We start from the raw sequence: 27,840 nt of genomic DNA, 5'->3' as shown, positions 1-27,840 counted from the left end.
TACATATACACTGAGAGGCTATTTTAAACAATCTTTGTAACTACGTAGTTGAATCTTTCTGGTAACAAACTAAAATATTTCTTCGGTGGACGAAAAGTAATTATAAGCCATGAAGTTAATGCATCAATTCTCCATAAAGCTAATGCACTGACAATTATATTCTGCCTTCTTGACTTCTTAATGACTTTAGTCGTTGCTATTTGTTTCCACTACTTTTTAAATTTGTAGTCTGAAATATTTTTTTGTTGCTTTGCATATTTTCTGTGTTCCTTACGTATTGTTGCTTGTGACATTTATTACGTCTGTAAACTTTCAAAGTATTATTGGAATATAATCACCGGAACAGTGACTAAAAATCAATATCGTTGAAAACTATGATAGAAAGGTTGAAATGGTTTTTCGTTTAAGCGTTTAAATTCCGAAGATAGCCATGGCTATATAGTACCATTATTGGACATTTTCTAACCGTTAATATTCTGTTACTCATGGTATATATGGCGTTTATACACATTTATGCGTTTATGTGTATATGCACATACATACATGCAAACATAGGTGTGCCTGTGGGGTTCCACTTTGAAATCTGGGCAAAGCTTTCACAGACAGTCTTGATAGCTCCCACGTTATAGTACCGTATAAAATAGAAGCATAACTCTTGGCATCAAAACCCTGCTTTAGATGGGGACGGTCGCATGGAAACGCTGTCGCTTCATTCCGTGTGCAGACCAGTAAGGTAGGCTAAGTCTGATATTCTCAATTTGGTATCCTATTCTCAACATGTAACATGTAGCACAGCGCACATTTATACAAGCAATATTGGTTTCATGGAAAAAGTGACCTAATGAACAGCACAGAAATTCGATCACTATAAACAAATCATTTGTACAAGTTGTTCACAAGCTGGTGGCTCGTAAATATGTACATATATATGTATATATATATATATATATATATATATATATATATATATATATATATATATATATATATATATGTTTGTATGTGTGTGTGTGTGTATGTATATATATAGGGCAGGGTATATACGTATACGTACGTGGGTGTAATGAGTGAAAGTATTGAGCAAAATCTATCGCTTCATTGCCGTATGAAAAATTTATAGCACTCAATGCCAAAATAATGTTGATGCATATGCATTTAAAATAATATAAAGTACAGATAATTTATAGGTGTTACGTAAATTTTTGCTTCGATCCCATTCTCCCAACCTCCCCTTTTGTTCTTAAAATCAATGATGTGATATTTAAAAAAGATCAGGTTCAAATGCAGGATGCAAAAGCAGAAAACATGTTACTTCTTAAAATTATATTAAAAGAAATTATCAAAATAGCTACAAACTGGTGTTTTCAAACATAAATTCTATCTTCTGTAGGTCTATGAAAAAATAACCTTTATTTACAGAATAATAAACCAGTGTTTTTAACGATAAAACTAACGATCAAACCGCACAGAAGTTTCGATTCACATTCATTTATAATTTTCCATGCAAATTAATAATCTAAATCCTATGCATTATCCCTTATATATGCACGCATATACCCCTTGTGGGTAGTAAAGAAATATATATATGCACGCAAACATACATATTCACACACTAGGTTTGTCGATAAGCGCAGAAAATTCATTCCTGTCTCGCTATTGGCTAAAAAGAAAGTTTTACCGATTTTGAAACTTTCTGTAACTTTTTCTTCCAATTTTTTTCCCCGCAACATCATACCTTCATAGCAATGAGACTGGAAGACTACACTATTATAGCCGATTTTCAGATTTTTTACTTCCTTTTAAAACAGGCATATTTTGCGGCTGAAAAACTAGATCCTAGTTTAGCGCATGACTTGTTCATTGTAGGTTTCTAAATAGAAAGCAATACCCAATATAATCAACATGTATCATGTTACTGTTTCTTTTGTCTCTTTATTGATTGCTTGTTTTTATTATTAAAAAAAATGTTATATTAATATATTCGTCTGCATGCGATTACTTTATGCGTATTTCAGTGTATACCTGACATGCATTTCTGTACATCCTTAATATAAAAGTGCATGTGTGTGATTGTGTGTGAAAACTCTCTCCGAAACTTCAAAGTTGAGTAACGTTTACATGCTTGGATTTGTAAACTACTATAAGAATAATACTGGTCAACAAGGAATTTGTCCCAAGTAATGAATACCTGTTTCTTACATGTTTTTGCTTACAGGATTCAAAAATAATGTTAAATTATCTCTATCATCCTCAGTTTCTCTGTTCCACGATATTCCACTCAGTTTCTGCTACGTGGTTTAAATTTCAGTTAAGCCGTTGAAATGTGGAGCTAACGGTTTAAGAAATACTCCTAATTTAAATGTTTATGAATAGATTTAACCTAATGAAATCATAAATCCAGCTATCTAAGTCAATGGATCCCTGAAGCTTGGCAATAACGAGTCAATGAATCACCGATAGTGTGTCAGTACTGTGCTTGAAGTGTAGGCGTGCGGTTGTGTAATAAGTTTGCTTATACCTTTCACCTTGAAAATTATTCCTACTCAAGGCACAAGACTTTAAAAATTTGGGGGGAAGGGGTCTACATAGTAAAATTTAACAGGAAGTTATACATGCAGGAGCAGCCATTGGTGTCGGTGTAGCTGGAGATGAAGCCGGCCTCTTCAATACCTGGTGGGACAGAAATCTTAAACAGTCCTTAGTAGTACAGTCCACAACCCTTTTACTTTACTGTAGGTATGTAGATAACATTAATATTCTGGTTAAGACCAACTCTAGTAACAGTAACGTAGAAACCGCGAGGCACATAGTGGAGTGCATCTAGTATGTAGCTAAAGCCATCCACCAAAGTATCAAGGTAACTATAGATTACCCCACTAGGCACCCTAACAATATACTCCACGCCCTTGATACTGAATCTTGGTTAGAGATTGTGAACAACAGTGTGCAGCTCCTCCACCCCTATGATATAAAGTCCATAGCTTCTAAATATCTTGTTCAGAAGAGCTCAGCTTTGTCACACATCAGGAAAATCAACATACTAATAGCAGACTTAGGATAGTGAACAAGGTGTCCCCAATATGCAAAACCTATGAAACAAAAAACGTATATAGAACTTCATGCACCGCATGCAATATTCTGGATATGATCAGAAAGACAGGATTCAGGTATACAGGTGTACTAGAGAGAAGTTATCATTATATGTAATGAAGCTAGTGGTACCTGTCTTAGATATAGATGTAAAGACTGAGATAGAAGACAAAGAGTTTGTGACTAAGCAAACAGGTTGAACACGTAGAACAAGACCGACGAATATCAAGAAATGATGTTTGGAGAGGCTACAGCTCATGACAAACTAGCCCGTAGATTTAGGAAAGCTTTGATGAAGGCCAAGCTCAACATTAAGATCGTTCAAAAATAATATCTGATGTTATATTTGGTAGACATCCATATCCTAAGAAGTGAAAACTAATCAACTGCATTAACGTTATCTGAAAATACACATAACATGAAACTAAGGATCTAGTTTACGACCACTTGAAGAAGTAGAAGCTGTATCAAATGAGATAGAACTGGAATGATATTCGGTTTTTCCATTGAAAAGCGTAATTTTTTCAGATATATAGGCGTTTAAAACTCTGTGATTTCTAACATATTTTCTATGAGCTCACTATCAATTATATTGGTAGAATAATTTGTCTGTTACTTCTTTCAATTAACTATATCAGGATTTAAATACATAAATTGCCGTAATTGAATATCTCTGCTTTTTATCTGTCCTCCAGTATTCTAACTTGGGAAATATATCTAATGGTTTTTAGCATAAGTCACACAGTCATACATTTTGCGGGTAAACACAAACAGACACTTGCAACACCAACACTAATGTCAAACTGGACTCACTGTACTCCACGTTCTAACACTCAAGAACATCTATATTCGAAAGCATTGCATTACATTATATTTTTATATAAAATTCTTTGACTACAGGCGCAAGAGTGGCTGTGTGGAAAGTAGCTTGCTTACTTCACAGGAGTGTGCGTGTTTTTTCATGCTTGGGAGTCAAGTCGTTCGATGTTGAAATATTGAAAAATTGAAGCACAACTACAAGTAAGGCGATTTTTGTGAAAATTGTCTTCTATTCGTACCCTGGATTTACCATTAGATTTACCATTGGATTTACCTTGCATTTACGGAGTCGGCTAGAGTTGGATGAAAGTAGTAAAGTGGTTGCAGGATTTCAACGAGGTGTTGAGAACCTATTGTAGATCTCTCGACACCATTACGGTTTTCTCTCGCAATGATATTGAAAATGAGCAGGCAGGGTTCCTGCCAACTTTCAGGTTTATCCGCAGGCGTGCGAAGTACACAACTGTCTGTGTGCTTTTCGACACACCTGCGGAGGCGCAAAAATTCGCAAGCCAACCTGTAAAAGGGGAGAAAATTTTGTTTCTCCCCACATACGGTGGGCAAAAACTGAAAAAGAGCTTGGGTGTGTGGGCCTCCACCCGATACGGAGCCCGAATGGATAGAGGATTCTATCCGTCGGGGGCTGGGTGGCAGCACCGTCAAGCTTCTGCATGTAAAAGTTCTGCCTGCGGCCGATTGGGTGGGGTCAAAGTTGCTTTTGACCCTATGGACCCAATCAGCCGATGATCTGGTGTTACAAGATTACTTAACGATGGCCGGTTCCAGGTACCTGGTGATCCTTGAGGGACGCCCCTAAAGTGTCACCTGTGCCTGGAATCGGGGAACATAAAGAAAAACTGTCGTAGGAACAAGGCAAATGTCCTGGAACAGATAATTGTTGAGGAGCCCCCTGATCTCCCATTGGAGGGAGAGAGGGAGCAAGGCGAGGAGGAGGTAACCTCCTCGAATACAAAAGGAATAAAATGAAAGAAGGTGGGCAACAATGGTTGCCCGGTGACGGATCCTAAGGCGGCGAGAGGGAAGGAGAAACCTCCGGCAAAGTCGGAGGAACTCCGCCCTCCCATCGTAAAGGTAAAAAGGAGGAAGAAGAAAAACGGGGCATTGCCGACGGTTGCTGTGTACTGGTAGCATGTCTCGTAACACATTCGGTAGGATGTTTGCCGCTGGAGGAGGGAGAAGACAAATAAAAACGGGACAGTGCCGTCGGTTTGTAATGCACTGCCGGCATGTCGCGTGGCTTCGCTGGAGGAAATGATGCCTCCGAGCGAGCCACCGAGCGAGCAATTTGAGGCCCCTCCCGGTGAAAGAGATGAATTTGTGTTCTTCTATCGCAAGGGAGGGGCTATTGAGAACTTTGTGGCGAATTCTCTAGATAGTCGGGTTTTGATGGACTCGGATTATATTGACAGTCCAGAGGGGCCTCCGCAGATGGCTGCTCTTGTACAGGAAAGAATGGAATTAGTTCATATAACGGAGTCCTTTAAGGAGGATTACAGAATTCTCTTGTGGGGCACAGACTTGCGGATGCGGGATTGCCTGCAGATCGCAAGAGGGTTAATCGGGGATGGTGAAAGGAAGACTTAGTATAAGAGGTTTTTTGCCTCAAGTGTGTGTTTAAATGTAATGGACTTTTTAGTCCAAATGAATTGTAAATATCGAAAAATTGTAAGAGGTTTAATACCTCAAATGTATGGCTGTGAAAAATCAATGCTATAGAGAAGCAGAGGGTCGGCGGGCGCTTTCTGTCTTCTCCATCCTTATCATCCTTGTATCATTATCATTCATCTCATTAATGTCCGTGTCCATCCCGCAAAGCTATTTTACTCTGTGTACTGCCTTTATGGCAAATTTAATAAAAATAAATTAGCTTGCTTGCCAACCAAATGGTTGGGTTCAGTCCCACTGCGTGTTTCCTTTGGCGAGTGTCTTCTACTATAGCCTTGGGCCGACCAAATCCTTGTGAGTGGATTTGGTAGACGGAAACTGAAAGAAGCCCGTCGTATTTATATATATGTATATGTTTGTGTGTGTATGTGTGGGTATGTGTGTGTATGTGTGTGTATGTGTGTGTGTGTGTGTGTGTGTTTGTGTGTCTGTGGTATGTTTACGTCCCCGTAAGTTAACGGTTCGGCAAAAAAGAGTCGATATGATGTGTACTAGGCTTTTCGACTAAAGGCGGTGCTCCAGTATGGCCGCAGGCAAATGACAGAAACAAGTAAAAGAATAAAAGAATACAAGGAAACTATGGGAAAGCCCGATAGACTGTACCTGTATACTTCAAATATTATATCTTCATGAGCCTCTTATGCATAAACGTGCATTCATAAAAATGGGTTTCTCCCTCTCAACGATAAGTGAAACAACAATAGACTATCGATCATAAAATCCCGCCTTCCTTTCCACCAAACAGTCTCGAACTTTGTGCGACAATTGCGGATGTGTCTTTTCAATTCCAACTGAGATGTGAAATAAATATCAAAACCATAATACGAAACACAGAATTGGATATAATAGTTTCTAAAATTTTCAAATGTACATAGTTTAATTGTATACGGATCTCTTACAAACTCTTACTTATTGATTTATATCAGAATTCCAACTATTAGATATATTATTAAATTTCATGAGAAGGTTTGTAACTTGTCATCATTGAAATAAATCGTTATTTATATGAAGTGTAAACGCGAAATTATAAAATATAACTAAAGAAGATAATGATAGCAAGAAACAAAGTATAGTTAAAAAGTTTATAATAAGATTCATATATTTGAATTAGGAAAATAATTTGAATTTACTTGTTTCTACAATTTAGATACGATATAAGAATTTACAAATTTATAACTTGTGATTTGTATGAGAGAAATACATTGATCAATTACGAAAAATAAATAAAGTTAATTGAATAACAATAGTTTTGAGTTTAATAGAACCATGGTATTTTCACATAGTACACTGTGAGATTATTTTCAATACATTCAAGATGAATAGCAAAAGTAATTATAGATGTTGCAATTTAAAATCAACAATGCACACATATACATTTACGTAAGCACACGCGCGAAAACATAGACAGAATTGTGTATGTGTGTGTGTGTGTTTATATATATATAAACACTATTATATATATATATATATATATATATATATATATATATGCATGAGTATACCTGTACATATCTTTGTCTCTGTCTATCTCTATATGTATACATATATGTACGTTGCATATAACCTCAGAAGGTAAAAGAACTCCGTACAGAATTCGGATGTAATTATTTTGGGTAGTGTTGTGATCAGACTATGATACGTTTTACTGTGCCGCTGTGGTCGCTGTTTAAATTATAACCTCAACAGGAAATCTTATCCATGAATTAAAGAAATGTCTGTTTTAATGAATTTTAACCCAGTGACTGGACATCTGTATACATTTTATGAATACTTACTCATATCCTGCCTATATAAAATGAATGACGTGAATAACGTTAAAGGCAGAAATCAGTATAGTAAGAGACTTGCTCACTCATCCAACTTCAATTTTCAGCGATTAAAAATAATCGCTACGATTGAAACATTTGTGCATTCATACCGATTATTTAAATCTCACTCATTATTGCAAATCAAATAAATACAAGTGTTCAAGAGGATATAACCACTGGTACATAACGAACAACTAAGTGCAAATTTCTGTAGCGCTAAAATCTCTTTGTGATCTAATGTTGTGGCAGACATATATCTTCTTTCTTTGAGAAATTGTCATCAGAAGTACGTGCTAAGGAAGTAGCAATCTATTCTGCAGGAGGTTCATTGAATACAAGCCGTGAAGTATAAGACCTGCAGTGCGTACAGTGTGCTAAGTGAACTCAACGTTTGGAAACTAACTGGTTTAATCACAGTTATCCCTAACTTGCCGATAAATTCTATAATCTATAATGGAAGATATTATCAGGTATTTGTAAGCAACATCCTGGTATGTTTTCCAGTGACGTTCGTTACTTGTATTACACCAAATGGAACGAAAATTTCTAGCTTTTATTAGCTGGTTCGAACATGATAACGGTTATCTTAGCCGATATCTTCCAGAAACACACAACACGATTTCATAAGGCATCACAAGCATAATGTAATACACCAGATATATTATAAGTGATTTGAGACCATATGTTTTCAACTTCTAATCAGAGTAAAACATTTTTCTTCTTCATTCATTGGGCTGCGTTCTATAATATTTGATTACTGCTACTTCATACTTCGTGTTATGATCGTGGTTTTAAGCTTTTGCTGTAATCGTTAACATCCAAATCTTATTGCTTCTAACAGATTAATTTCTACACTGTTGTACTCTGTTACTCAAACTTTAGGAAATTTGAAGTATTTCAGTTTCACTATTCTCCAAAGTTTATCTTCAGTAAAATCATTGTAATGTTTGCAATGAATGTTTGATGCAATTATCTATCAAAATAAGGAGCTCTTCTTGAACTTCCTTTTCATATAGTCATTCAAACAAAAAATATTATATCTTTATACGAACTGTTTGGAGGGATAAGAAACCTTGTTTTGGTACTATTTACCCCGCTATTTACTTTCATTCGAGTGCTGTATGGATACAGTTTATTGAAAGCACTACGGATTTCCTCCGATTATTTATCAGCTTGTCAGATTATCTAATGTATACCTTTCAATCAGTAAAAGTTTGTTGAATGAATTGAATCATAATAGACACCAGTTACCAAGAAACATACCTTGTCTCCAAAATCTTTTACTATTCTATTTTTGTCGTTCAATAATATATAACGCAGATAAAGTGAATGATCTCCGGTGCATCGAAAATCAACCAGCTATCTGATAATTAACCCCTTTAGTTGATTTCAGGTGCAGCCCTATATAAATGTTACTAGGTAAGAAAATGTAAACGCCCATCCCCAACAGACATAAAAGTCAGGCCCTTCGCAGGTAATAGTAAAATTCTTATGCAGCTGGTATGAACAATTGCGGAAAAGATACCTTTCAACTATTATGGCCGCAAATAACATTAGACTGAATTAAACATTATGGTTTCTTTTATATTTAAGATTTTTCGCTTTTTAATGTTCGTATTTATGTCTGTTCCACTTACAAAAAAAATTCAGTATATGTTTGTGTGTATGAATTTGTGTGTGAGTGTGTGTGTATGTGCGCGCGTGTACGTCTGTCTGTGTGTGTAAGGAGGCGTGCATGTGTGTGTGTGTGCTCGGGCGTGCTTGTGTGTAAGTGCGTATGTGCATATATGCAAAGATAAATATAATAATCATTTAATATATGTAAAGTTAAATGTAAAACCTTTCTAAGGGTGAGCAAGAAGGTGAGTGAGAGAGAGAGAAAAAATGAGAAGAGATAGAGATAAACAGATTGGTATATGTACATATATATATATATATATATATATATATATATATAAGAATGAATGTTTTTATATATAATGAACGTGAAATACAGGAAGGGACGAACACGGAACACAGACAAATCATTCGAAGCCTTCAATCTTCAGTCAGACACCGAATCATCATAGCAAATTTCGGCTGTTCATTCTGATATTTGCTCCAACTCGGCCAGCCCTAAGAAAAAAAACTAAGCTGTAAGCATTAGATTTCTTGGTAGAAGACAGGAATGTGAACGCACAAGACGGATGTGAATACAAGAGACGAAAACGAAATTGAAAACAGTAATGAATAAACAAAATATATATAACGGTGGTTGTCATACGACTTTAGACCAAATGAGACAAAAACAACAACAACATAGCTGGCGTAGAAATAATTACCGTTTCGGTAGCGGGGACACATGTTGGTCGAGATACGAAGGCCAACAGAATGGTTTAAGAAGCAGCAGGTCGCAGGAGAGAGAGAAAGAGAGACAGAGAGAGAGGGAATCAAAGAGGGTGGAAGGCAGGGGACAGAATCAGTGACCAAGAGAAAAGGAGAAAGAAGGGATTAAGGAGGATGGGAGGAAGAGGGGAGGAGGATGGGAGGAAGAGAGGGGAAGAATCGGAGGGCGCCAAAAAGTTTGGTGAAGAAGCAATGGCGGGTAGGAAAGACAGTGTGTATAGAAGTCGTGCAGGGTTTAAAATTGGACAAACAAACGGGGGGGGGGGTGCACGTAAGGCCGCAATAATATAAGAATGAATGTTTTTATATATAATGAACGTGAAATACAGGAAGGGACGAACACGGAACACAGACAAATCATTCGAAGCCTTCAATCTTCAGTCAGACACCGAATCATCATAGCAAATTTCGGCTGTTCAATTCTGATATTTGCTCCAACTCGGCCAGCCCCAAGAAAAAAAAACTAAGCTGTAAGCATTAGATTTCTTGGTAGAAGACAGAATTGGTCACTGATTTTCCCTTGGTAAAAGGGAAAAAGCTCAACCACAACCGAGAAGGAAACTTCATGACAAAAAAGTTTCTGCTCTCTATCTGGTGGGATTGCAAAGGAGTAATTTACTTTGAATAGTTACCGCCTAATGCAACAATCAATGCCCAAGTCTACTGTCAGCAATTAAAACGTTTGAATCAAACTCTCAAGAGAAAAGACCTGCTTTAGTGAATCGAAATCAGGACAATGCTCGACACAGCACTGCAAAGATCACATCACAGAAGACCGAAGAGCTTGGTTGGGAAAATATTCCTCATCCACCTTATTCTCACAACCTTGCTCCTTCGGACTATTATTTGTTTCATAGTTTACAGAATCATTTGGGGGACATGATTTTTGCAAGCTAGAAGGAGTTCGAGATTGACATTTCAGAGTTTTTCACTTTGAAACCAAAAGAATTTTACATTGATGTAATTAAAAAGCTTGTAAATAGATGGAAGGAAGTCATAGATATTCAGGCAAAGAACATTGATGATTAAATTTCAATTAAATATAACATTTGATCACTTGTTTTCCTTATTCAAATTTCGGACAGAACTTATGAGTTGACCTGATATATTAGGTGTGTGTATGCGTGCGTGTGCGTGTGTGCTTGTGTGTGCATGTGTTCGCGTATGTATGTGTGTGTGCGTGTGTGTAAATATGTATGTATGTTCCTTTCTGCTTTTGACTATTTAAATTCTTACTTTGAGGGAGGAGCCGGTTTGTAACAAAGCTACAAAGCTTCATCGTTGGAATGTGGATAATGAAAATAATAACACCTTTTGAAACTTGAAAAAAACGTCTTGCATAGTTTTGCTTTTCCGTTTACAGATTGTATTAATAATGTGCTAATCAGTTGGTTGATTTCTTTTCCTGAAAATCCAAGCTGATCCATACTGATGGTTAGGAATTTAATTACAAAACCAAGTATTCCACTTATTATTGATATAGATACCAGTTTGTAATCCGGATATAGAAGCTGGAGCTGTCAACAGTTCTTTTCGATCTCATTGATTTTTCAATGAGATACTCACTTCAGCAGGACAGCTGATCCCTGTCATGGTACATACATTTTCTTCTGTGTCTTAATCAACAATATCCGGCCTGATATGCTTACACTCCACAGATGTTTTGATAAGAGGTTCCGCTAGTATTCCTTGTGCTGGTATTTGTGTACGTTTTTACTAACAGGTGGATTCTCCGTATTTACTCTTTTTTTTCCGGATTTCGAGTAGCTGCTAATCATACATGACTGAGATATGACATAATCTATAACAGAAATATAATATAATCTACATTTTCGGTTGCATCTTGGACCTCCAAGAGCTTCACTATGTCTTTTGCCTATATGTACGTATGCATGTATGTGTGTATGTATGTATGCATGTATATATGTATGTATGTATGTATGTATGTATGTATGTATGTATGTATGTATGTGTATGTATGTATGTATGTGTGTGTATGTATGTATGTATGTGTGTATGTGTGTATGTATGTATGTATGTGTGTATGTATGTATGTATGTGTGTATATGTGTGTGTATGTATGTATGTATGTGTGTATGTGTGTATGTGTGTATATTCGAATAGTCTAAATTTGATTCTGTCGTTGTTGATAAGCATTCTGTGCGCACACACATACACGCACGCACACACACACACACACGCACACACGCACACACATATATCTATGAGTGGGTGTGTGGTAAATAGTTTACTTAACAACCACATGGTTCAGGGTTCAGTCCCACTACGTGGTACTTCGGGTAAGTATTTTATACTCTAGCCTCAGCCAACCAAAGCTTTGTGAGTGGATTTGGTAGACGGAAACAGAAAGAAGCCCGTCTATTATATATATATATATGTTTGTGTGTGTGTGAGTGTGCGTGCGTGTGTGTGCGTGTGTGTGTATGCGTGTGTATGTGTGTGTGCGTGTGTATATCTGTGTGTCTGTTTGTCCCCAACATCGCTTGACAACTGATGTTGGTTTGTCTATGTACACGTAACCCAGTGGTTCGGCAAAAGTGCCGGATATAATAAGTACTAGGTTTACAAAGAATAAATTCAGGGGTCGATTTGCTCGACTAAAGTCGGCGCCCCAGCATGGGTGCAGTCAAATGACTGAAACAAATAAAAGAATATATATATGTATATATTAGATGTGACAATTAGTCGATTTCAAGGCGGAAGACTGCTCCTGCATCTCGTCAGTTATTAAGGTAAACAAAAATACTATGAACGTGAAAGAAAAGGAAATTACCCGAATAGGGAGAAAGTAAAATTACTCGAAGGTAAAACCACGTTCATGGGATCCGAGTATACTCGCATGTATATAGATACACATGCGCACACGCACACCCACGTGCATGTGCATGTATGCATATACTCACTCACACTCGTGTGAAACTCATGCATGCACACTCAGATACACACACACACACACACACACACACACACACACACACACACACACACATATATATATATATATATATATATATATATATATGCATCCATACTTATGTACACATACACATATTCAAAGCCGCGCACACGCACACACACACGTATATATACCCATACACGCACAATTATATTCATATACACGTCTCTATACGCACATGCACAAATATGCAGAGTGAAAGGTAATGTACAGATAAAAATATATAAATATGTAAAGCAATAGAATATATAAAAATTCTAAAATATACGAAAATATAAAAATATAAATAAGAAATGAAATGCCTGTACGTGGACTCAATATAAAATCAGGTTCTTTCTATGATCTTGGGAGGACAAAAACCGGAACAAATATTTAGACATGTGTGCCTCTTTATTTAACGGTCATTGTCATAGCTCTTTTGTTTGTCTTAATAACGGTCATCTTCATAGTAATTTCCCTTTAATAACGGTCATTTTCATAACATTTTTGTTTGGCTTAATATCTGAGGAGATGCCGCAGCAGTCTTCTGCCCCGACATCCGTAACTCTGAATTTTATTATGGCAACCGACTAATTGTCACATATTAATGATGAATTCCTCTATATAATATCGAGGTCCCATCCATTCTCTTGTGGTCATATTATTAATATTATATATATATATATATATATATATAAGTTTATGAAAGAATGGAATTGAACGACTTGTTAACAAATTTCCTTTATTTTCGACAGATGTTTCGAAGGCTGCATATTCCTAATTCCGAAGGAATAAGGAGTACATTATGCAGATTTCTCATCAGGAAAGGCAAGGAACTTATGTGCATTTTGATGTCGACATAATTTCCTTGCCTTTCCTGATGAGAAATCTGCATAATGTACTCCTTATTCCTTCGGAATTAGGAATATGCAGCCTTCGAAACATATGTCGAAAATAAAGGAAATTTGTTAACAAGTCGTTCAACTCCATTCTTTCGTACAAATTTCCGCACGAAAGCACGTAGTCTATGCCCAAGGGACGTAACTTCAACCGTGTTCTTTCTGATGTGAATTTGCTACCCAAGTATCGGTTATCTTTCGAATTATCCTTAATAAGATAATTCATTCAACTACTCAAATATATATATATATATATAACTCCAAAAAGTTATAGGTTGTGAATCCAACCAACTAAGGGATAATATCTATCCAAAATAAATAAGTGAATCATAATATAATATCTAAAAGTTGGTGAACCACCTATTGAACCCCTCCATTTTCTTATTGATATATATATATATACATACACACATATCTAGGTGTGTTGTGTGTATTTATGAACGTGTGTGTATATAGATGTGTTCAGTTTTTTTTAAGCTTTTATGTATTTTGTGTGATTTTTTTACTATTTCTATTTTTGTTATATATTTTAATGGAGTTTTTATTGTAACTGTCTTATTTTCATCCAATATATTTTATCGGCTTTTATTTGTTCGTTACTTGAAATTATATTTCGTATTTTCCTTTAAATTCTATATTGCACGCCTCAAGATTCTGATTTCGTAAACGTAAATTTCTAATTTATTTAATGCACTAGAATCTGAAGTTAAACTTGGATTATAATTATTTTGTCAGCTGCTTTTATACACGTATACTGGATCTGTCTGTTTTAATGATTTGCGTAGCCTAGATGTTAATATTTTAGAAAATGTGAGTCTTGGCAGTAAGAAAACGAGCTTGTAAATGTGATCAATTTGCATACTTACATATTGCACCGTTTGAGAACGTCAAAATACCATGTAACATGTGGATGCAATGGAAATGAAAATAACTGGTTAGTTAATACAGTTAAATATATGAATTGCAACGTACGCTCTTGGTTTGTGAATGGACATACAATTATTGTTCTGCCTAATTTTGAGCAGAAATTTAAATTGTTAAAGAATAGATTTTGCATTAATATACATGTACTCATATACACAAAATTATTCATCAGTTCAGATTCGCTTTTATATTTGCTATTCAAATACAAGTGTACGCGCCTATCATATATAAGTGTATATTGATATTTTCAATAAGATTATGTGTGTATGTGTGTCTAGACATGTTTATGTGTATATATGCATGTTAGGTTAGCGCATGTATTCACACATGCGGAGGTCGAAACTGTGGAACATGCTCCAATCTACTTGAAGGCTCGGATTTCCTTTTCAAGCAAGGAGAAAGGTTCACAATTAAAACCAACATCACTTGTGCCTCCAAGAATATAATTGATGTAATATCCTGCTTAAGTTGTGGACATTACTATATAGGACAGGCGAGAACATATCTACATAAAGAGCAGATCCGATTCCCGCAATACAGGCAAATTCCTTTTAGTGAACGCAAAAAGATATGTGCAGGTACCATTAAACCAAATTTCACAACGTTCCCCTTCTACGAGTACAATGATACAATTTCTTTACAAGAACGTTTAAATAAAGAAAATTGTTTCATCGAAAATTACAGAAGACGTCTAAATATGCACGCATAATCAACTTTGATCTCTAAACATATTTTAATTCACGATTACATACCCATCACTGTACATATTTGTCTCCATTACTCTAGTTATTGAATTTGTGTGTGTATATCACACGCCCTACCGAATTTGTGTGTGTATATCACATCCCCTACCGAAAACGGAATAATTATCTCCCCTGTCAACAATTATAACAATAACCAATTACCTTCCCTTAGCTATTTCTAATTGTTGAATAGTTCATTCATGAACTCCACACACAACATGGTAGGTTATACAAAGACGACACATGCCGCCCCCTCAAAATAAGGGTAGACGAACATCGCAAAGCTGTGAAACGAGGATATATTGATAAATCGAATATAGCTGATCATGTATGGAACAATGGAGACTACACCCTCCTGTAGTATGAAGTTAAAATAATAGAGAACACCACTGGAAAACACGAAAACTAAAAGAAGTGGGACATATGTTAGGACACAGCAACCTCCAAATTGGTTTTGCTTCCGCACAGGATCTCAGATCAAGTCGCTTGCCATGCCCGTACATGTCAATTCGTTCCATCCTTTCTTTCATTTGGTTTTGTATATAACTGATATTATCAACTGTGTGGAACTGTCTATTTGCCATTAACTGTTTTGTCTTACATTGATAAATTATCGCATGGGATATTAATTTTTCCAATATGCTTTCTACACCAGAACGCGTATAGATGAATAAATGTTGTTCTAATGCACTCTAACAGATTCTGTGAGGCATTCCGCCTAGATGGTTCTAACGGTGTAGTCTTTTCCATTCCAAATATCATAGTATAAATTTATGCACGCGTATGCATATACGTGTATCCAAATGTATGTATATATTATAATCGTTACCATCCATCCGATGTCTAAAATAATACACCTTATCAGGTGGTGAGCGCATATTATGTATACATACACAACCACACACACACAGTATATAATGTTTACATCCGTACATATATATGCATATACTTACATATATAGATGGATAAATACTTATGTGTATATCTCTATAACTGTATGTGTGTGTTATTCTCAGATGATGTTATTCTCAGTGAATTATTAAACATATAAAACATTTCTGGTAATCTTAAGATCCCTCTTCAATCTGACATCTCCTTATTGCTTTTGTTCACGTGTGTGTGTGTGTGTATGTGTTTATGTGTGTAATTTATGATACAAGGAGATGGAATGGAGATACTTTGCTCCTAATTACAACACTTGTTTCAGTGCGTTAGAATCAGCTGCTAGTTGCTAAGAGTTTCATATATACGTATTAGTTTATGAATGTTAAATAAATCTGATCCAGCAGTAGGTGTGTAATTTGCACGTCATTAGATTGAGAGCACTGTTGGACAACCAGTATTTTCCCATTTTTCCTTGCCTCCATTTTATACTTATCTTTCCCATGACAAAGAGCAGCACGTAGATTCAAATAGACACAAATTACCAAAATACCATAATAAATTAATGGAAAGGAAAATAAAAATTGTAAATTATAAAACAAATAAACCAAAATTAATGAATGATAATTAACAAAAATCAAAAGTATAGAAATATAAATTAACAAAACCTCTTATTTAATACGTTCTTTAACATAGAAGTGTCTCGCCTTTTATGAAGATCGATGACCACTCTAAGATGATAATTTTGCTAAAACATAAACTGGAAGTTTTCCTTATCTCTTTGGTCTCAAAGTGCTTTACTTCAAAGGAAGTCATTTACGCGTGGCCAAGTAATTATTCCAGCGGGATACCAACTCGCCTGCAAGACTACTCGTAAACTTAATTTTAGCTCTTACCACTGTCGCTTTATCAGTCATTAACATATTCTACCACATAGAAGGCACTTATTCGCTTGTACTCGTAAACATACACACATGTTCGTTTAATTGGTGAATACATAGAAATAATGATATATGAATATATATATGTATATATGTATATATATATATATATATATATATATATATATATATATATATATATATATATATATATGTGTGATTATATATATATAGACATATATATTATGTGGTTATGAACGTATGTATGTATACATATGTATATGTGCGTGTATATACATATACATATATATATATATATATATTTATATATATATATTTTTTTTCTGTATACATATACATATGTGAGTTTATATAGGGAGAATTCACAATAAAAACAAAAGACAAAGACAGATGGTGTAGACAAAAAACAGATGCATAAGTATAACGTCCGGGAGGTGCAAAGGACTTCAACGTTTCGAGCTTACGCTCTTCCACAGAAAGGAAAACAAACAAAAACAAGGAGAGAAAAAAAAGAATGTGTAGTGGCTAGCAATCTATCTTGGCGAATGCCGGGCAGAAGGGTCACACAGGAAAGCTGGGGAGAAGGATAGTTAATAAAGTAGTGGTGATCCCAAAAACGAAGCTGCACGTGCGTATTTATAAGCGAGTTTGTATGTGCGTGTGGAAGATAGCTGGTGATCTTGACGTGTACGTGTATTTATGTGTAGGTGTGAAAATGTGGGTCTGGGAAGTGGTCAGTACTGGAGTGTGCGTGGTGGTGTGTTGAGATGTAATGTGCTGTGTGGTATGGTGGTGTAAGGTGTAGTGGTGTGTGGTGTGGTGTAATGTTGTTGGGAAGTAGTGGAGGCGAGATTGTGGTATGTTGGAGTGGGTGTAAGTGATGGGCTGGGGTAAGATAGAGAAGGATAAGGGAAGTAGTGCTGAACCGAATCAAAGTGTTTTAAGTAATATACGTACAGATATATATAGCGCAGGAGTGGCTGTGTGGTAAGTAGCTTGCATACGAACCACATGGTTCCTGGTTCAGTCCCACTGCGTGCCACCAGGGGCAAGTGTCTTCTACTATAACCTCGGGCCGACTAAATCCTCGTGAGTGGATTTGGTAGACGGAAACTGAAAGAGGCCCGTCGTATATATGTATACATATATATGAATGTGTGTGCATATGTTTGTGTGTCTGTGTTTGTCCCCCTAGCATTGCTTGACAACCGATGCTGGTGTGTTTATGTCCCTGTCACTTAGCGGTTCGGCAAAAGAGACCGATAGAATGAGTACTGGGCTTACAAAGAATAAGTCCCGGGGTCGAGTTGCTCGATTAAAGGCGGTGCTCCTGCATGGCCGCAGTCAAATGACTGAAACAAGTAAAAGAGTAAAAGAAAGAGTAAATATATATATATGCGCACACACACAGATTTATCCTTCCTTGTTTATATTCCCTGCCTATGTATATTTACATGCAATCACTTGCATAAGACTTTTATATACAACTCCGAATGTACACGTATGTTTAAAGATAAATGCCTACATAGCCGAATGCTGTCAATCAAACTTTGTAGATGAATGAATAACACGCTGACTTTGAACAGAAAACGAGGAAAGGCCTAACTATATAAACAAAGACAGCAAAAACTCAATTAAAAATAAAAGAAACTGAAGCAAAAATCTATGAATAACATATAATTATGAAAGAAATACATATATGGAAATATGTCTGAGCATATATATATATATATATATATATATATATATTATATATATATATATATATACACCCAGACATAAATAGATATGTACAAACGTACTTGTATACACACACATACACACACACACACACACACACACACACACATACAGACACACACACACACACACACACACAAGCATACACACACATACACACATAACCACGCAACATATCAAAATCTCGAAACATGCTGAAATTTCAGAATTGTATAAAAATATTATTAGAGATATGATTGGCAGTCGTCGGATTAAATTTCTTTAGCCTTGAGAGGATTAAGGAAGATGAAGAAATCTCTTGTATTTATCCACGAATAAGAATTTAGTTTTGTGTTATAACGTAATTTTATATATCTGTTTGCCAGAGTGTTTTTGTTAGTTTTCTTCGTTCATTAAATTGTTTATAGCTTCTTTTTCGCTGTTTTTTCTACAAAATATTTTATAAATATTCCTTTTATTTGCGTCTTTCTATTTATTTGCTACCTTAATTGACAGGTAAAGCTACATCTAGTATTTTCTAACTGAATTTGACAGCCAGAATGTCTTAATACTATTTGAGTACAATATTATCACTCGTGGCTTTTCTAGCTATGTTATGTGGTTAACACACATTAAGAAAGAAAAGTAAAATGTAGAAAGCAATCAATTTCACGGTTCTGATGAGCTGTTAATAACAACAGAACCAAAAACAATTAGTAGTAATAAATACTATTGTTTATATAAATAATAATCAATATTCTTATTACTAGTAATGTGAGTGTTTAGAATAACCATCTTATTTATAATAAGACTGTTGATACTGATTATATCAAGACATTTTCTAACGGACCAGCTTCCTGTATTGATATTATTTTCCCTTTATTAGCATTATGAGTAATAATGATCTCAAAGTTTAGCAAAAGGCCTGCAATTTCGAATAGAGTAAGTTGAATACAGTGTTCGACTGTTAGCTATTTTATGGACCCCGGAAAGATAAAAGGCAAAGCCGACTAGGTGGAATTTGCAATCGAAATGTAAAGAGAACCGACTACCTCATAGCATTTTGTCCGGCGTGCTTAACGATTCTGCCAGGTCGCTGCTCTTTCTACTGCGAGTAATATTGTGACTAACAGTTTAAAAGTTTAACGGGAGATGGCAAGTCGATTAGAGTGACGCTAGTAGAAGAATGGTATTCTATTTTATCTACTACGGAGAGGTGGAAGGCAAAGATTGGCGCCCGAGAATGAAGTGTTCCGCTTCCAGCAACTTGTTCTCTATACAAGAAGCTTATCAATGTCGACCCTATCGATCACAAATTTTTTATCTTTAGCTTACAATTCTAAATTTTGGACAACCTACGTCCCCCTTATATTCTAGCCTATTGTCTGAGCTCCGCAATGCAATTTAGCAATGTTCATATTCGCACATTCATGACCTCTCACAAAATTGCTAACGTCTTATCAACTTTCGATCTTTCATGTCATCCCTAACCTATCAGCTAACCCAACATATCGAAGAGGCATTTAAAATGACATTCCAGTCAGCCACCAATGATAAAGCAGGACATTCTTAAGAACACATTTTGCCAATAGTCTAAGGATTGAACTGGACAGGTGAATACCTATATCGCGTTTATCCTTGCTTTCTATTAGACTGTCAACATATGACCAATTCTAGTCAGACCAGATTTATGTGTCTGCTAACCCAATTGAGGTAGACAGAAGTCATTCTCGCTCTGAGGGATTCCAGCTGCTCACCACCCCCTTAGCGATTTATGCTGAGTGTTCTAGAGCTGCTGAAACACGCAAAGAGACATGTTTTGAGATCAAATCACTTGTTGAAATTGTTGGACGGTGAGAGAATGGAATATTTTTTTGACGGAGTAGCATTTCTTGGTAACGAAATGTTTGAAATGCATCAATACCTATAATATCACCAGATGATCACTAACAGTCAAGTAATATCCTCAGAGGAATTCCAAATTTAGAAATATATACCGCACTAGCGGCAGACAAGAGGGATGACGTCTTTGGGAAAACTCTAAGAATTAACAAGATCGTGTTGTCTAGTATGCCCGGGAGTACTTACGGTTTGGGAATTACTATGGATAAATTCAAGAAATATATTTTAGTTTCCTAGTATTTCCATGGGGCACTACCGGTTGAACATCTAGAGAATTGGTAACAGAGAGGAATGACTGAGAGATTAACTGGGTGGAAAAGCAATTACGCACGCCTTCGTGCAGTGTCCAAAGAATGTTGAATTAAATGCCAATCCCTGTATCCCGTCATTTACAACATAGTCCTACAGCACGCTCTGGCCTGTTTACATTGGAAGCTACAGGCCCACAAACATCTGCGTCGCCGCTGTCACTACTGCTTCATCTGCACTGAAGTACTACTACTACTACTACTACTACTACTACTACTACTACTACTACTACTACTACTAATACTAATACTACTACTACTACTACTACTACTACTTCTATCACTAAAAGTAATAATAATAACTACCAAGAATTTGGCAAAAATAAAATAGACATCATTGCAGCACCAACAGCAGAAGAAGGAGCAGAATTTTGGAAAGAAATATGGTCGGCGAATGAACAACCTCAGAAAAGGACTATTAAAACAACGAACTTTGCACCTGAGCGACTCTGGCCCCCAATAACAACTGAAGAGGCCACTCAGGCACTGCAAAGACTAAGCAAATGGAAGGCACCTGGGCACGGCAAGATCCCCAATTTCTGGTTAAAATATTTCGCAGGAATACCCAAAGGGCTGGCTGAAAACTTTAACGGCATACTAGCAGAGCCAGAGACAGTGCTTGAATGACTCACGAAAGGGAAAAATATCATAATTCCCAAATCCAATGAAACGGCAAAACCACAAACTACAGACCTATAACCTGTCTCCCTTCAATGTACAAAGCCTTTACTGCAATAATATCGCAAAGATTGAGCAAACATCTGGAAGAAAACCTGTTTCCAGAAGAGCAGAAGGGATGCTGCAAGGGCTCATATGGCTGTAATGATCAACTAATGATCAATAAAGTCATAACTGAAGACATCTGCAGAAAGAAGAAAGGCCTCAGTATGGCATGGATCGACTACCGATTGGCTTTTGATAGTATTCCCCACACGTGGATCCTTGAAACTAGCCATTAACAAGGTAGCCCCAATAATTATAAAATACCTAAGATACTCTATGAATAAATGGCAGACAGTGCTACTGCTCCAAACAAAAGAGGGACTCGTGAAAACCAAAGCTATCGCCATTAGGAAAGGAATATTCCAGGGAGACACGCTCTCTCCACTCCTTTTCTGCTTGGCACTGAAACATCTATATGACATGTTAAATAGAACTGGATGCGAATACAAATGTTACCGCAAAACGATCAGCCATCTTTTATATATGGATGACCTAAAACTATACGCTACAAATGATAAACAGCTGGAAACACTACTACAGACTGTACATGGATTTACCAAAGAAATAGATATGACATAGGGGTTAGAAAAATGCGCCAAAGCAACCCTGCAAAGAGGAAAACTAGTTAAGAGTAGCAACATCACACTGGATAAAACTAATGAAATAAGTGAATTAAACCAAACCCAGACATAAATATTTAGGAATCCATGAACTAGATATGATACAGCACACACAAATGAAATAGAAAATAAAGAAAGAATATTATAGACAAGTTAGATCAACACTAAAAACAAAGCTCAATGCCAAAATCAAGATAATAGGTATTAACACTTTAGCCGCCCTAGTTATAAGTTACAGCGTCCTTATACTAACTGGACACTAAATGAGCTAACCAAAATAGATAGGAAAACAAGTAAAATAATAACAACATCTAGGATGCACCACACAAAATCTGACATAGAAAGGCTATATATAACAACGTATAGAAGGTGGTAGAGGCCTTATACAGCTGGAACACTATTAAAAAATAACCTCCATATGACTGCAAAAATACCTACTTCAAAATGCCGCAAACCTTGAGCAATGCAATAATAATAATAGTAATAATAATAATAATAATAATAATATAATAATAATAATAATAAATAATAATAATAATAATAATAATAATAATAATGATGATGATAATAATAATAATAATAATAATAATAATAATAATAATAATAATAATTATTATTATTATTATTATTATATTATTATTATTATTATTATTATTATTATTATTATAAGAAGAAGAAGAGAAAGAAGAAGAAGTGAATAAAAGTCTTGAGAAATATATGGAACAAATAGGGGCTACAATAAGGGTGAAGCATTTGCAGAAGACAGCACTGCTTGGAACCGCTTGAATACTCCGGAAGGTGCTCGAAAAATAAGGGGTGTTACCTTAGTTCACTGGTATTGAACAGCAGACATCGTATTATATCTCAAGTGTTAGAAGCAATTCAAAGGCAATGAAGTTAATAATAATAATAATAATAATAATAATAATAATAATAATAATAATAATAATAATAATAATAATAATAATAATAAGAAGAAGAAGAGAAGAAGAAGAAGAAGAAGAAGAAGAAGAAGAAGAAGAAGAAGAACTCTGGCATTGAAGACAGTCAGCCAGCCAACCACCAAGCCAGCCAACGAGACAGACAGACACTACTGTGATGGTGATAATGATAAAAAAACAAAAATAACAATAATAAGATACTGCTGTGACTACACATAAAACAATATCATTGATAATGATGATGGTAATGGTGGTGATAATGATGATAGTGATGGTAATAGTGAAGATAATAACAATAATAAGCCGACTACGGCTGCTATAATGGTACGATTATGATTGTAACGGCAATGATGGCCGTCTCCCCACGAGCCAATCAAAGCTAAAAAATGATAACATTATCGTAGCACCAAAATGTTTTTGGAAACTAAAAGGAAAACTAAATCAGTATACCAAATCGCTTGTCCTATGGTTAATCCGGAAGCGCGTCCCCCAGGGAAGAGCCAGCCTGGGATCGAAAAGTCATCAACTGGCACAAACTCTTCTCCGAATACGGACATGGATGGTCACTTGAACGGGAAATCCCCCAACTCGAGCCCTCCAAGTTCACCACCACAACCACCACAGAAAGAAAAATGTAAGCGGAACAAATGGACCCGAGAAGAGTATAAAGAAGTAATATACGCTTATTACTATGCATTAGGTAGGCCATCTCAAGAGAGACACACCGCAAACTCTTACAGTATATGGAGAACACGGAATCAAGACAGTAGGCCCTATTTGGACGAGAACAAATTAGCAAATGTGAGGAGGGATATCTTTAGAAATAACAGACTCACAGACAGTGAAATAAGTGCGATCAAGCACGCAACGGAAAATGACATAATATAAGACACAAAGGAAATGAAGAATCACATGAACAGTATAGCCCGCCACGAGGCTTAATTGAAAGACTGCCATCTGACCAAAGTACGCAAAGGCCTGAAGATACAAGAAATTCTATTGTACCTGTTAAAGATAGCCAGGAAAACGAAAAAACAACAGTAACTGAAGATCTCGCATTTGCTGAAGAACACAGAGAGTCTATGGCAGAAATGAGGCAGAAAATCCTGAATACGCTTGAAGTTGTAAGACATACAAGTATGAATGATAGAGAACCGCTTCATAAACTCTCAAATACAAACCAAAATAAAAAACAAATCCAAATTGGCAACTATGTAACAAATGAAATAATACGAGAATTAAAACCTGATTTTACTGAGTTAAATGAAATTATTTACGCTTCTGCTAGGGCAATTGAAACCAGCTGTATGCCCCCGAAAAAACAAAGAAAACAAAACCTGGGAAGAAATCAAACCTGGAGAAGTAAAATTGAAAAAGAGATTGAATTTATGAGAGGGGAAATATTAATATTAAATGAACTAATATGTGGAAATGATGTAAGATCCAGAACAGGAAGAAAGATGAAGAGAAAATTTGGATCCTCACCAAGAGAAGAACTGATATCAATAAAAGAAACGCTGAAACAAAAAGTCCAAGCAAAAGCCCAAAGAATACGAAGATTTGAGAAGAGAAACAAGTTTTACAAGCAAAATAAGCTGTTCACATCCAATGCCAAAAAATTCTACAGAGAAATAGGGAAGGAGAAAGTAACCGTTAAAGACCCCCCTCCCATGGAAGAAGTTCAAAACTTTTGGGAAAGGATTTGGAGTGACAAGAAGACGTACAACATAAATGCAGACTGGATTATACAAACTGAAAGATCCTACCAAAATTTACAACAACAAGCATGGGAAGACATCACAATAGCAGACCTAAGAAAGGCACTCACGAAGGCCCATAATTGGAAATCCCCCGGTAAAGATAGGGTGCCGAATTTCTGGCTCGCATCGCTCCCGTGTGCACACGGTAAGCTAGTTCAGCTGCTCAATGGAATGAAAGAGAAAATCAGGAAGGAATGTTATAGGAGAGTTCGTGCAGTCCTGAAATCTGAACTAAATGCACGTAACAAGGTGTTAGCTATAAATTCCTTAGCAGTTCTAGTTGTTACTTATAGCTACAATGTGTTGAACTGGAATATGAGTGAAGTAAAGAATATAGATAGAAAAATACGCAAGCTGCTGAGTTGTAATAGGATGCACCACCCAAAGGCAGACGTAGATCGCCTTTACCTTCCCAGAGCCCAAGGAGGTCGAGGCCTGATCCAATTTGAACTAGCTTACAAAACAACCACAATTGGACTGGCCAAATATCTCGAAATATCGAATGACTGGATGCTAAAGCTCGTGGAAAATCACGAGAGACGAAAGAAGCTTCATTCTATCATCAAGGAAAGCAAAAAATTTGCTATTGATCTCGTGCAGGATACCCAAACTGAACAACCCGAGGGAAGTACGGCAACTATCGTTGCAAAGAAGGTGAAAATGATGGCAATGAAAAAAGCGCACGAGCAATTGGCTGATAGGTGGGAGGAGAAACCTCTGCACGGCAAATATGTGACCCGCAGCAAACAAACTGATGTTGACCAGAAGCAAACCCATCAGTGGCTGCGGAGCTCAGGGATAAAAGCAGAGAGCGAAGGTTTCATCCTGGCTGCTCAAGACCAAAGCCTATTAACCCGGAACTACCAGGCCAATGTGATGAAAAATGGAGCAGACCCAAAATGCCGATTCTGCAACGACATGATTGAAACAGTGGACCACCTAATCTCTGGATGTAAAGTCTTAGCACCAGTGGAGTATAAATTAAGACATGACAGAGTTGGCCAATATCTCCACTGGCTAATACGTCGGCATTACAATATCAAAACTGCCGACAAATGGTATAATCACCACCCTGAGGCTGTAACTGAAGGAGAAAATGTAACCATTCTGTGGGACTTTCCAGTACATACAGACCGAACCATCAAGGCCAATAAACCAGATATTGTTGTGAAAGACCAAAACAATAAAGTTTGTTTATTGATCGACATGAGCATCCCCTGTGATCATAATATCTCAGCGAAAGAGTGTGACAAGCTCAGAAAATATAAAGACCTACTCATTGAAATTGAGAAAATGTGGCATCTCAAGGCGGTTACAATACCAGTGATCGTAGGAGCACTAGGAATGATCAAGAAGGGAACCCAAAATTATATGAGAATGATCCCTGGCTTACCATCCCTGCAAGAAGTGCAAAAGATTGTCTTAACTGGTACATCACACGTATTGAGAAGAGCATTGTTGATGTGAGAACTGTTGCTGCTCATGTATTTTAATTTAACTTTAAAAATAAAAAAATAAAAAATAAAAAAATGAACGAACTACTGAGTTTGGTTTAATGGCCTACCAATATACACTATGAGTTTCTTTGCCCTAGGAGTCGGGAAGACACTCAGCAAGAAATGGAAGAAAATTTGAAAGAAGAAAAAGAAAAAGTAATAATAATAATAATAATAACAATAATGATAATAATTATAATAATAATAATAATACTTAATTTTATTGGCCACAAGTGCCCAACACAATAACAAAAGGGACGATACAAGCGGCAAGTTGGGCGTTGAATAATGCCGTGTATAAAATAAATAACAAGAAAAAATAACAAAACAAATTAACAACAGAAATTCCCGAAAATGGTGATTTCCACGCAGTGAGAATTGCAAAAACTCACACAACCCCGTTATCTCGATCGCCAGGTGCATCTCAACATGCCCTTGTCTCCTTCTCATCTCCTCCGGTTTACAAACGCAACTTCAGAGTGGGCCCATTTGCAGGGCCATCCTCGTCACGTGCACCCACCTTTCAACAAATTTACTGATGGGAACTAGGCCATCCCTCCCTACTCCCACTTTCCTTTTCGAGTATAACTTGAAAATGTCGTTGAGGGCTTGGCCGAAGAAGAAAGTATCTGTTTTCTGTCTCTTTGGTCTCGTTCACCACACTACCTCTTTTGCCATATCCACCAGACAGAGGAAAACTGCCTTTCCTTCCCGACCAATGGAAGGTGGTGGGGCGATCTTCACGATAGACTCGGTTGACGACTGGATCTATCCTACAGGTGATAACAGCTGTTCAACAAAGCTCCACGAAGCTGCCCTGTACACACCTCGGTCAGGTCTGTCTGACTGTACTTCTGTGTCCGTAGATCTTGTCTCGAACACTCAGTGCTCCCCAGTAGCACTGCCAGGCCAGGGATTTCTGGAAGTTATCCATAGCCCCCCCGCCCGAAAGTCCTCCGAAAGAGATCAATTAATTGATCCCTCCCGACGCCCAGAGTTTCCCCAAGGACGTTTCTCTTATCCTCCACTACTCCCCTGTAGTACTCCATAGTGTAACTTTCACCGACCACGTTGCCTGACTTGCAGAAAGCCGTGATCGCTTGCCGACACTCCAGGTGTCATGCTCCATTTCTTGGTCTACGTTTGATCCATGACTGTAGCTCCGTAAATGAGACGAGCTCCGGAACATCCTCCTCGATAAACGGTGACCACACCTGTTCTCCCGTACGAAAATGCTGTAGCCTCAGCGCGTATCTGCGCATCATTAGCCATGGTAC

This window comes from Octopus sinensis, linkage group LG3 (assembly GCF_006345805.1).
Source record: "Octopus sinensis linkage group LG3, ASM634580v1, whole genome shotgun sequence".
NCBI lineage: Eukaryota > Metazoa > Mollusca > Cephalopoda > Octopoda > Octopodidae > Octopus > Octopus sinensis.
Note: the sequence above shows the minus strand (reverse complement) of the source record.